This window comes from Hemitrygon akajei, chromosome 5 (assembly GCF_048418815.1).
Source record: "Hemitrygon akajei chromosome 5, sHemAka1.3, whole genome shotgun sequence".
Lineage (NCBI taxonomy): Eukaryota > Metazoa > Chordata > Chondrichthyes > Myliobatiformes > Dasyatidae > Hemitrygon > Hemitrygon akajei.
In genome coordinates, this window is record NC_133128.1 from 20,931,593 (window position 1) to 20,945,029 (window position 13,437).

The 13,437-nt window shown below is 40.8% G+C and overlaps 1 protein-coding gene across 1 annotated transcript in view; it reads left to right on the plus strand.

The window, feature by feature from the left end:
* Positions 1 to 9,010: 9,010 nt before the first annotated feature.
* The window catches only part of kcnj6 (potassium inwardly rectifying channel subfamily J member 6), a 162,302-nt gene continuing 157,875 nt past the window's right edge, over positions 9,011 to 13,437 (plus strand). The window contains exon 1 of the mRNA XM_073044985.1: positions 9,011 to 9,277. The gene's annotated coding sequence lies outside the window, so the exon portion shown is untranslated. The remainder of the gene's footprint in view (positions 9,278 to 13,437) is intronic.

A 13,437-nucleotide genomic window follows, 5' to 3' on the forward strand; every position in this document is an offset into this window, starting at 1 on the left:
TTGTTATCTAGGGACAGCCTGTAAAAGTAACATGCATCACTTTGAGGCCTTATTTCAGAGCATATTAGTCTTGGTAACTCAAAAACATAAATAATCCTATCAGTTCCTAACACTGGTCAGCCTTGGGCAGTATTAGAATCTTTGAATAAATTAGTAACCTAGAGGAACTAAGTTAAATGAGTAAATTAAAGGATTAGTGTTAAGATTAGAAAAGGAAATTACCAAGGAATGCAGATGATTGAAATTCATCCCATTAGAACATGCTTGTGGCGAAGCCCTCAAAACATTTATAAAGTACAACAGTGAGGACTTCAGCCAGGTTATAGACAAAGAATTGAAAAATTGGAGTAAGTAGCCTCAATAATTTTCTATAACCTACTGTAGCAGGGACATGATAGGCCAAACGGTTTGTGTCTATTTCATGAATTCCTTCGATTCATCACGAAGTTTGTGCCTTGTGAAGAATCTGATGAGATTCTGTATATGAAGCAATTAGCCTCAAAGGAAACAAACAATGAATCATCATCTCAATGTTTTGATAATTTATTCTTCTACTTTCTGAGCATCATGCATTGCTTCTTATTATCAGTAATAATGTTGTCTGTGTCCTTTGTTGGATTGTTGGCTCACTACATTTGCTCTCTTTCTGCACTATTAATTTAATTTAATTTGTATGCATACAGTACTGTGCAAAAGTCTTATGCACTTCTATATCACTAGGGTGCCTAAGACTTTTGCACAGTTCTGTATTGGTCAATATGGAGCGGAGAGTGAGCTTGTAAATCTGGTGGGAGCAAAGGACGTTGGGTGTGGCAAGGGTAGAGCATCGTGGGAAGGGTATGGGACAGGTAGCAGAGAACAAGTGACAGGGGTGGAGGAGGCACAGGTCCAGAAACACCCAGATACCTGGCAAGATCATTTGATTCCAAAAAATTGGTTTATTTATCATAGCAGAATGTCTCTCTTGTGCTTCCCACTCCCTCCCCTCTCTCCTGCACTTTCCAAACCATAATTCCCCTCTCCCTGTCCCCTTCCCATAATCAGTCCACAACAGAGACCCATATCAGAATCAACTTTATCTTCACTCACATATGTCATGACTTTTTTTGCGGCAGCGGTACAGTGCAATATATAAAATTACTACAGCACTGCGCAAAATTCTTAGCTACAGTGTCTATAAAAAGTATTCACCATCCTTGAAAGTTCTCATGTTTTATTATTTTAAAACATTGAATCACAGTGGATTTAATTTGGCTTTTTTTGACACTGACCGACAGAAAAAAACTCTTTGTGTCAAAGTGAAAACAGGTCTCTACAAAGTGATCTAAATTAATTACAAATATAAAACACAAAACAACTGATTGCATAACTATTCACCCCCCCCCTTTAATATGACACACCAAATCAGCAATGGTGCAGCCAACTGGTTTTAAAGAGAGATCTCTTTTGATCTGTGTGTAGTCAATGTGTTTCAATTGATTGTAGTAAAAATACACCTGGATCTGAAAGGCCCACCTGCTGGTGAGTCGGTATCCTGGCAAAAACTACACAATGAAGAGAAAAGAACACTCCAAGCAACTCTGCAAAAGGTTATTGAAAAGCACAAGTCAGGAGATGGATACAAGAAAATCTCCAAGTCACTGAATATCCCTTGGAGTACAGTTAAGTCACTCATCAAGAAATGGAAAGAATATGGCACAGCTGTAAATCTGCCTAGAGCAGGCCGTCCTCAAAAACTGAGTGACTGTGCAAGAAGGGGACTAGTGAGGGAGGCCACCAAGAGACCTGGGACAACTCTGGGGGAGTTACAAGCTTCAGTGGCTGAGATGGGAGAGACTGTGCATACAACAACTGTTGCCCGGGTGCCTCACCAGTCACAGCTTTATGGGAGAGTGGCAAAGAGAAAGTCACTGTTGGAAAAAATCTCACATGAAATCTTGGCTAGAATTTGCTGGAGGCATATGGGAGACTCTGAAGTCAGCTGGAAGAAGGTTCAATGGTCTGATGAAAACAAAATTAAGCTTTTTAACCATCAAACTAAATGCTGTGTATATTATCAAAAACACACCATCCCTACTGTGAAGCATGGTGGTGGCTGCATCATACTGTGGGGATGCTTCACTACAGCAGGCCCTGAAGGGCTTGTGAAGGTAGAGGGTAAAATGAACGCAGCAAAATACAGGGAAATCCTGGAGGAAAATTTGATACAGTCTGCAAGAGAACTGACTGTGACTTGGCAGATGATTTGTTTTCCAGCAAGACAATGATCCCAAGCATAAAGCCAAAGCTACACAGGAATGGCTTAAAAACAACAAATTTAATATCCTGGAGTGGCCAAGACAGAGCCCAGATCTCAATCCAATTTAGAATTTGTGGCTGGACTTGAAAAACACTGTTCACTCACAATTCCCATGCAATCTGACAGAGCTTGAGCAGTTTTGTAAGAAGAATGGGGGAAAATTGTAGTGTCCAGATGTACAAAGCTGATAGAGACCTATCCACACAGACTCAAGCCTGTAATTTCTGCCAAAGGTGCATCTACTAAATACTGACTTGAAGGGGGTGAGTAATTATGTAGTCAATTATTTTGTGCCTAATAGGGGTATTTAAGAACCTCTTGGACAGGCACATGGATGAAAGAAAAATGGAGAGTTATGGGGTAGTGTGGGTTTAGTACTTTTAAAAAAAAAAGAATTATATGGGTCAGCACAACATGGAGGGCTGAAGGGCCTGTACTGTGCTGTAGTGTTCTATAGTTCTATGGTTCTAATTGTAATAAATTTAGAACCATTTGTAGAAATTTGTTTACACTTTAACATGAAAGACTCTCTTCTGTTGATCAGTTTCAAAAAAGCCAAATTAAATCCATTCTGATTCAATGCCGTAAAAAAATAAAACATGAAAACTTCCAAGAGTGGGTGAATACTTTTTATAGACATTGTACAACCCTGAGATATGTTCTCTTGTGGGCACTCTCAGAAATTCTAAGAAACATAATAGAATCAAGGAAAGAAATATTTGCAATTAATTTAAATTACTTTGTAGAGATCTGTTTTCACTTTGACATGAAATACACATTTTCTGTTGATCAGTGTCAAAAAAAAAGCCAAATTAAATCCATTGTGATTCAATGTTGTAAAACAATAAAACAAGAAAACTTCCAAGGGTGAGTGAAATGTGTGTGTGTGTGTGTGTGTGTGTGTGTGTGTGTGTGTGTGTGAGAGAGAGAGAGAGCTGTGCAAAACTATATTTCATATTGTAATGTAAAGTTTTTTGTGTGTATTGCACTATACTGCTGCCACAAAACAACAAATTTCACAGCACATGGTTCTGATTGAGCAAAGAGTAGTTCTAACCAGACTTCCATTGCAATTACTCAAAAGAATGCATTGTGCACCAAGTTACATTATTAAATTATTTTCTGTTCCATCAGTTCCATTCATTGATCATTTGCCTGAGGTGTTTAAAATCACAGTAATACTCCTCAAAGAAATCAAATTTACCAATGTTCTCATTACTACCATCTGGGAGGAGGCACAGGATCCTGAAGATCCTGGCTCACCAATTCAGAAATAGCTTCTTCCTCTCTGCCATCAGTCCTTGAACGCAACCTTCTAATTCCTTTTTTATTCCCTACTCATTTTGCAATGTATAGTTACTTTATGCCTTTTCACCGTACTGTTGCCTCAAAGTAACTTATATGGCATATAAGACAGTGATAATAAACCTGATTTTAAACACAGCAGCATCACAGAAATTGGCTAAAAGCAAATTTCCAAAATATCTGAGCTGCTGCAACTGAACTTCTGAATTCAGTTCAGTTCAGAAGAAGCTGATTCAAAATGCCATCCGTGAACGTTCACATTGCTCGTTCTTTACCTGGAGAAGAATCAGTGTGATTGATTTGCTGCCTCAAGCTTCAATTTCTGTGCACAATAGAGCTTCATTGCCAAATGTGTTGCACAGAATCTGCAACGTCAACCCTGCCATTGTACAGTTCTCACCCTTTATCTGATCCTGCTCCACCATCAAATCAAATGCAGAAGATAACAGCCCTTGGCAAACAGATGGAACACAAAGAAAGGGAACAAAAGATAGAATTAAAGATAAAAGTAATTACTTTTATAAAAAAGTGAAAAACAATTAAATTCAGAAAAATCAAAACTGCTCTTGTACCCTCTAAAAAAAAACAGAAGCAAATAATCACCATGTAGTCTCCACATTTAACCCAAACACATACGTTTAGAAAAAACAAATGGATGATCATGCTATATGAACAATTAATTATTCAGTTCAGTGACTAAAGGACAGGAGATACAATTACTGAATTCCGTCCAGTTATCCGCTATATGGCATGCAAGTTGGTGCTAGGGACGTGTTCCAGACAGCTCACAAAACTACTAGATATTCTTCATCTTTAAATATGCTTCTTCTGAACTGGGCTCAATGCAGTCTGCAGCCTCTAATTTTCCTTTCCAGGATGTACTTTTGTGTCGACTAAATGATCTAGCATTCTTATGATCTCCTGGAGGATTCGGTGTAGTTGACTCTCGAGAGTGCAGGTACGGCCAGCACAGCCATCGGTGGGGGTGGACGTTGTGTCGGGGCTTGATGGCAGAGCAAGAAAACTGTAGTCAGCTGCATTACTCAACACCGATTAAAGTGTTGAGCAAAACTAAAATCGGCAAGGAAGAGAGCAGAAAACGAATAGGTGTTCAGCAATGTCTGGCTGCATTTCACTGGTCTCCCTTTCTTCTCGCTACTACCGTTGGGTGGGATGTGCAAGAGTCCTGGGTTCTACAGAGCGAGGTTCAGGTGCAGCTGTCTCCCAGCAGCCACTGGGCTCCTGGACGGGCTTCACTCGCCTCAACGCTGAACGGGCTTGGCAGATGTGGACTTGGTTTCGGGGACTCTGCTGTTCATGTTCCATGTGCTTTTGTTCGCATTTTTTACTATTTGCACGATTTGATCAAGGCGCTTCGATGCTGAAGTGACTCTACATCTGTGTCCTGCAACCATCGGCACTCACCACACACTGAATTAGCTCCGTGGCTTTGGCCTGCAGCCATCGGGCTCCTGGTCCTGCTTCACTTGCCTCTGTGCTGAACTGGCTCCAATGGCCGTGGACTCACTTTCGGGGATGCTGGGTTAATGTTCTGTGTGTTATTTGTTTACATTTTTATTATTTGCATGATTTGTTCTTTTTTTCACACATTGGGTGTTTGTCGGTCTTTATTGTGTTGTTTTTTTCCTTAAGGGTTCTATTGTGTTTCTTTGTTTTGTGGCTGCCTGCAAGAAGAGATATCTCAAGGTTGTATACAGCTATATATATTTTGATAATAAATAAACTTTGAACTTTGAACTGATGGTCATGGACAAGCAATCTGAATGATTACAGATTCAGCCAGTTATGTTTGAAATCAGATTAAAAACCATAATCTGTGAATTGCAACCAGACACGAACCATAAAAACACCAAGATTGCTTTAAAATTGTAAATGCTTCACTAATAAGCTTCAAAGATAGGGATCTGCTAACCATCAGTGGTCTAAACTACATGTAATCTTTACTATGTGTGCAACCTCCACATGGCTTTAGGGCAGCTGAAAAGATGCAAAGGTACCTGCTATTGATTAGTTTTTTATTCTCCTGACCAGGGAGGTGTATGCATCAATTAACACATCAAATAAAAGGAGTTTAACAAAGCAGCGGTCGTCCAGTACATATCAGAAATACTGCAAACACTAGATGTCTAAAGCTCAAAAAGGAAAAACGAAAATCTTGAAATAAGAACAATTGGAAGACTCGAATCAGTTTATTGCCACATTACAAAACAACAGTATATAACAGGGTTCTTTGAGGTGATGTTATTTTTAATTAAATAGAGTTGATAATTTCAATTAAGTTGTTACTATCTGGAATCCATTACCTAATCCATTACCCACATACTTAACAGTAGCTTTCAAATTGGAATCTGATATTTACACTCATTGGCCCTTTTGTACACCTGCTCTTTAATGCAAAATGGCAACAACTCAATGCATAGAAGTATGTAGAAATAGTCAAGAGGTTCAGTTGTTGTTCAGACCAAACATCAGAATGGGGAAATATCGTGACTGAAGTGACTTTGACCGTGTAGTGATTGTTGGTGCCAGACAGGATGGTTTGAGTATCTCAGAAACTGTTGATCTCCTGGGAATTTCATGTACAAGAGCTTACAGAGAATGGTATGAGATACAAAAAAAATCCTGTAATTGTCAGTTCCATGGGCAAAAACACCTTGTTAACGAGAGAGGTCAGAGGAAAATGGGCAGACAGGTTCCATCTGACAGGGAGGCGACAGTAACTCTAACAACCATAGTGATGTGCAGAAGAACATCTCTGAACGGATGGACCACAGCAACAGAAGACCATGAACTCAGTGGCCACTTTATTTGTGAAAAGTGGAAGATTTCAGTTCAGGGTAGAGGGACTAATTGGAAAAGAACCAAATAAGCTCATGCGTAGAATAATTCTGTGGTTCAATAGTGATCAAATGGCTATTGTTCTGTATCATCAAAAAGTGAAGACCACAAATGAGGAAATGGGTCTTTTTAAAACTTTGGGAGAACATAGAACTGTGGAAGGGAGTGTACCCTGGAAGGTACTTTAGCCCTTATTCACACCAAATAGTGTTGAAATTTTGGAACTAATTAGTCTAATAGAACAGGCTGTGGGGCAGGTGGTCCCAACCTTCTCCAATTAAGCAAGGGGTCCATGGCCCAGGCTGGGAACCCCTGCGGTAGGATTTTTCTTTTACTTATTCAACTACAGAGAATTGGTACCTCTGTTATGGCAGCATTTATTACCTATGTGGAATTGCCTTTGAGCTAATTGTCTTGCTGAGCACTTCAGAGAGCTACTAATTAATAGTTAGCTAATGCAGTGCCAGTGACCCAAGTTCGATTCCCACCACTGTCTGTAAAGAGTTTGGATATTCTCTCCATGATCACACGGGTTTTGTCCTCCAGGCACTCCGATATCCTCCCATGTCCCAAAGACCTGTGGTTAGGGTTAGGGTCAGTGAGCTGTGCGCTGGGAGAGGGGTGACATTTGCTGGCTGCCCCCACCACGTCCTCATCATTGACATAAATGGCGCATTTCACTGTATGTTTCAATGTACGTGTGACAAATAAAACTAATAGAAACATAGAAAACCTACAGCACAATACAGGCCCTTCGGTCCACAAAGTTGTGCCGGACATGTCCCTACCCTAGAAATTACTAGACTCCATGTACCTATCTAAATGTCTCTTAAAAGATCTTATTGTATCCGCAGACCCTGTCGTATCTAGACCCTGCGTATCTAATCTTCATAGTCCACCAGGAGAGCCAAGTGATCAGTAGTGCTGGGCTGAGATTGCAGACTACACTGGAGGTGTGGGTTCAGATCCCACATCTGACATCGCCATTGGAGCACAGCTGTAGGGCTGAGTGGTCGAATTCGACAGCGGTAGCCTGCAGACATCAGCACTCACTGAACTGGCTCCTTGACTCTGCACTTTATGGTTAACCATAGGCTATAAATGCTGGGGTAACACACTGTCCAAATCAGGTAAGGATTGCAAATTTCCTTCCCTAAAAAGTACCAGTGGACCAGCGATTTTTCTAAAAATTTAGTGATCAGGCCATCTTACCATCACTATCTTTGCATTCCAGATTTATTTCATCAATTTAAATTCACTTCCTTCATTTCCACTTGCCAGGATAGGATTTAATTGTACTAATTCACTCTTCTGGATCACAAACAAAGAGACCAGCTTGATTGAATTCATCAACATCCCTAAGAGCTGATGCCCTTCACCGCCAGTGCAGCAAGGTTGTACTGCTTACATCCACTTAATGCAATGCAGTTATTCCAATACCATCTCCCAATTCCATACCCTCCACCACAGGGGTTCCCAAACATTTTTATGCCATAGACCCCTACTATTAACCGAGGGGTCCATGGACCCCAGGCTGGGAACTCCTGCTCTCCACAAGAGACTTCAGGAAATGGGAAACCTGTCAAATGCCAGATTCCCCATCTTTCAAGTGCCTCCCTATCCTGAATTTGAAGTATATCACTACTCCTTCATCTTTACTGGTCTGAGTTCTGGAATCATGCAGCCTTTGCGTCCTTTATCCTTTTCCAATCGTTCTGTAGGACAAGATTCACCAAAAGGACTGCAGCGGTTCAAGAGGACATGTTACCATTATCTTGTCAAGGGAAGTTAGGAATGAGCAATAAGCGCTAGCTTTGCTGACCATCCGCAGAAAGGAATGTAAGCACATCACTGCCATGTAACTTCGAGCATTACAGCGCCATACCGGCCCTTCATTATACCAACATTACAAGCTATTCTAATACCAATCTAACCCTTCCCTCCTACATAACCCTTCATTTTTTTTCTATCATCTATGTGCTATATAGAGTTTTGTAAATTCCCCTTAATGTATCTCCCTCCACCACCATTCCTGGCAAGGTGCTTCACGCTCTGTATAAAAAAAAACTTCCCTTTGACATCCCCCCTTTACGTTCATCCAATCGAATGAAAATTACGGCCCTGTGTATTAACCATTTCCACCTTGGGTGAAGAGTCTCTGCCTACTTGCTCCATCTATGCCGCCTGTCATCTTGTACACCTCAATCAAGTAGCCTCTCATCCTTCTTCTATCCAAAGAGAAAAGCCCTTGCTCACTCAGCCTTCAATGCAGAGGGGTTGAATGGTTATGTCCAGTTCCTTAATATTTCAGAGGGATAATTACTTAAAAATAGCTATAAAACCCAGTCCTTGTTGCAGATGGAATCCAACAAATTAAAATTTATATCGAATTCAGAGAATTGTTTCCAACCGAGCGATCTCTTCTGCCTTGTCTCGCTTCCTTCGTTTCACCAGTAGAGGGTGCTGTGTTCAGTTGATCAGATGTCGGGCACTTCGCTGAAATTCTAGGTCAACATTAAACTCTGAAGAATTCATGAAATCTTTGGTTTTAATGACGTTTCCTGTACGCGGGCGTTTACATCTCCGCCCGGTTGCGTGGCTGTTTTTTTTTATTGCTTCTGCACACTTTCCCTTTGATGTCGGATCTCCAGCAGCCTGCTCCCCTCCCTCCTCTTCTGCAACCACACACGCGGCTTCGTTTCCTCCCCTTCGCTGAACTCCTGTGGCCGGCGATGGTGGATCGTTTGCTCGCGCCGTCGCTGGAAAGCCCCCGGCTGTGATGCGAATTCACCCCGAACCTGCCTGTCACTTTTGGTGAGTCGTGAACCTTTTCTCAAAGTCAGTCTCAATCTTTCTCCTTTTTTTTCCAAGAGAGAGGGGGCGGAGGGAAATTCGTGACTAAGTAAAAACAGTGTGATCTGTAGGTAAGATGGTCTATGAAATTTTTGGGGTGATCGCATTGCAATACCTCAGGTGTAAGTGGAAGGAGAAAATCAACAGAGAATACATTAAATAACGGAGAAAGATCGGGGAAGAATGATTTTCCACCATTTATATTTAGATGACCCAAACTCATTTACAAATTAAAGTGTTGATGGAGATTGGAAGTCGGAATAAACAACTACAGGTTCCAACGTAATAGTGAAGGCTTTTTTTTAATGGTCTTTTTCCTCTATAAATTGGGTGAATGGGTTGTGTTCGCTGGCCATCCGGAGTGCGTTCTTGAGTTGTGTTGGGTTGAGGCAGGATTTTGGGAAGGGAGCAGTTTATAATTATTATGTGCGTCCATTAATGGGTGAAAAGATGGAACAGTTTAACGTAGGGAGACAGAGCATGATAGAAGTCTTGTCAGATCTGTTCTCACGGAGAGCTTCCCGTTTCTGGTCACACTGCCTGCTGTCGCCATGGCTACCGTCGCAGCATCAGCACCGAGGACAGCGCTCTATCTGAGCCCCAGGGCAAGCGGACGGGGCGGGGGAGCTGAACGGGTCACTCTCCGTGGTTCGATGGTGGGAGGGGAGCGGAGAGTGATGAATGGTGCTGGAGGGCAGTTTGTTGTTTGACTGAACTGGGCGGATGTGTTGCAAACAATGGGCTAATATCAATAAATCGATTGTTAGTTCTCGCGACGAAAGTTTCTGCGACCCCTTTCATTGATTCTCCCAAGATCCTGAAATCTGAACTTCACTGCAAATTGCAAATCGGCTGAAGTGCCAGTCCCCGAACTCGGAAATAGATTGCTTTCTGAAAGAATTGCCGTTTTAAGGGAGGTAATTAGATTCATTTTACATAATGGGGGTTTCTCTGTCTCCGTTCAAAACTGACGATGTTTCCGTATTATATTTAACAGTAGCCGTTGTCCCAGCAACAATAATTTTCACTATTACTGTAGGCGCTTAGTGTTGGTCAGGTTTATTAATAAGCGTTCTTGTAATGACTGAGGGAGGTGGGTGCAGATGAGTATTGTATATTTTTAAATTAATTATGTAATTTGCCGATGCATCCTTCGTAAGGAGGGCAGGGAGCGGAGTAACTCGCGCCCTAAAAGCTGATTCATGTTTTTTTTTCAGTCCATGATATACACAATACGCGGTTTCTGGGGAAAATTCGAAGTGTTGTGTGATAGTCACCGAACCGGGCAAGATCTATTAATGTTTGTTCCAGTCTAGAGACAGAACGATGTATTGGGGGGGAGGAGAGAAAAAATAGAATAGAGTGTCGGATGGAAGCAGCTCACTGGATTGAAATCCCACTCTGTGAGACATTACATAACACATGACGAGAAACATGGAGGTGCATTTGGTCAACAACCACCTACTTCTAGTTAAACATGCATGGACTCAAACGGCGCCCCTCCTCCATCATTATGTAGTCTTGTTCTGCTCTATTGGCCTTCTTGCCTACATTTTGTTGTCAATAAACTCTGGTGGGCAAGGATTTGGTCGAAATGGGAATGAAGAAAAAAAATCAGTCCATTTCCTCTTTACCTGTTAAAATCTATTACTTATATATTTTAATGCAATGTCTTGCTTTAATTGAGTGTTCTCTCTGGATGGGCTTCAGGAGGATGTCAGTTAAGTTCAAGTAGGAGACAGAGAAAGAAGGTTTTGCAGGTGGAGTTGATTTAGGTTGGGAGGAGATCATTGTGTATCATCCACATGCTTATCCCAATCCATCAACGATCTTGTACCTTCAAAGTAATTTCCAATGAAATCATCAGTGTTCCTTAATAAAACCATATGAAGAAATGTGAATCAGAAAAATAAACCATAGATCTGACAACTCACTCACTCCCAGAGAGATCCACAAGGTTTCTATACAATGATGGCACTAACTGTAAGAAAGAAGAAATACAGCTTAAATAAACTTTACAATGTATCATTCACCAGGTATGGTCACGTAACAGTTAACTTGAAGTAAGAGTTCTGGATTATTGATTCAGTGGCATAAATATGAACTGAAATGAACAATTTAACGTCAGAGAATGTAAACAGTACACCAACCTGAAATCCTTACACTTCACGGACATTCACGTAACAGAGAGAGAAAAACCCAAATTTAAATTTAATTTTAAGAAACTACAGCCAATAACACCGAACTGTGAAATTCCTCGGATATGAGAGAAAAGCACATTTGGTTCAGTAATACCTCTTAGCATTGAATGTGGATTAGACCTTCAGTGAGTCTGAAGTTTCTTCTCCATTCATGGACAGATCAGGGTCACCAAATAATTTTCTATTCTTGTCCTAACCACTTACCATAAATCAGAACCATAATAGGACCAGCCATATGATGGGTACCACTGTAATGGGTAATGGCTGTAGTGTTACCAAATAAAGTCCACTCAAGTACAGGAGTGGTTCCCAGTGTGGTCTTCTGCTACTGTAGCCCATCCACTCACTTCAAAGTTCAACATGTTGTTCATTCAAAGATGCTCTTCTCCACATCACTGTTGTAACACATGATTATTGGAATTATTTGTGACATCAGCTTGAGCCAATGTTGTCATTCTCCTCTGACTTCGCCCATTGAACAGCCATTCACTGGATGTTTCTTTGTTTTACACACAATTCTCTGTGAACTCCAAAGGCTGCTGTGTGTGAAAATCCCAGGAGATCAGTGGTTTCTGAAGTACTCAAGCTATCCCATCTGGCACCAACAATCATTCCACAGTCAAAGTCATAGATCACATTTCTTCCCCATTCTGATGTTTGGTCTGAACAACAACTGAACCTCTTGACCTCTTTCACATTGAATTGCTGTCACATGATTGGCTGATTAGATATTTGCATTAACAATCAGGTGTACAGGTATACCTAATAAAGTGGCAACTGACTGTATATATTAAACAAGTTAACAAAGCTTCCTTCACAATCTCTACCACCCTGAATGGGAAGAAGAGCAAGACACTCCACCAGCTGCAAGTTCCCATCCAACTTTCATACTGACTTAACTTGTAAATGTATCACCATTCCAGCAACACTGCAGGATCAAAATCCTGGTATTGCTTAATCAATCGTACTATGAAAATATATTTAGCACATCACAGATCACCACTACCTTCTCACGGTCAATTAGAGCAACTAAAATAGGCAATAATTGCTGATATTACCAGTGTGCCCACGTTCTGTGACGGGTCCATAGTACAATGTTTAAAAAGGCCTATCATCTTAATAGTTTTCCCTTAGGTTATTTGTCATTAGCCACATTACTGTTTGTGAATTCCGTCAATGCAAATCGGCAAATTGATCCTGCATCGCAAACCTGTATAGAAGCTTTTCATTTTCTGTACAATGCTGAAGCTTCCAAATGGTACTATATAAATGCAAATCTTTCTTTCCGAGTTGTTAATGTCTTGGGCCAGTTGTGCAGCATTAAATAGTTTACTCGAAGGAGAACAGGATGTTCTCCCGATCAATACTGATGAAAGGCCATCCATTGGAAACGTCACCATTTCTCACTTCGTAATGCTGCTTGACCTGCTGAGCATTTCTGGCCTTTTACTGTTTTTATTTAAATATTCCTGACCCCACTGTTGCTATATTCCTGTAAAAGTGAACTATACTGACAGCATTTTTGCCTTTATTCTCTCTATGGAAAATTGTTGACAAAGAATAACTGCCAAGTTTTTCAACAATTTCTGCACTTCAAATGTAATAAAACATTTATTGGCAGAATTAGATGTCACTTGATTATAAAAATGTCTTCCTAATGGAGACCATAAGTCATAGGAGCTGAAATAGGCTATTCAGCCCATCAAGTCTGCTCAGCCATTGCTGATTTATTATTCCTCTTAACCCCGTTTTCCTGCCTTCTTCCCATAACCTTAAACACCCTTACTAATCAACAACCTACCAACCTTTGCTTTAAATATACCCAATGACTTGACCTCTACAATCATCTGTGGCAATAAGTTCAACAAATTCACCATACTCTGGTTAAAGAAATTCATTTCTATTCTAAAGAGATGCCCT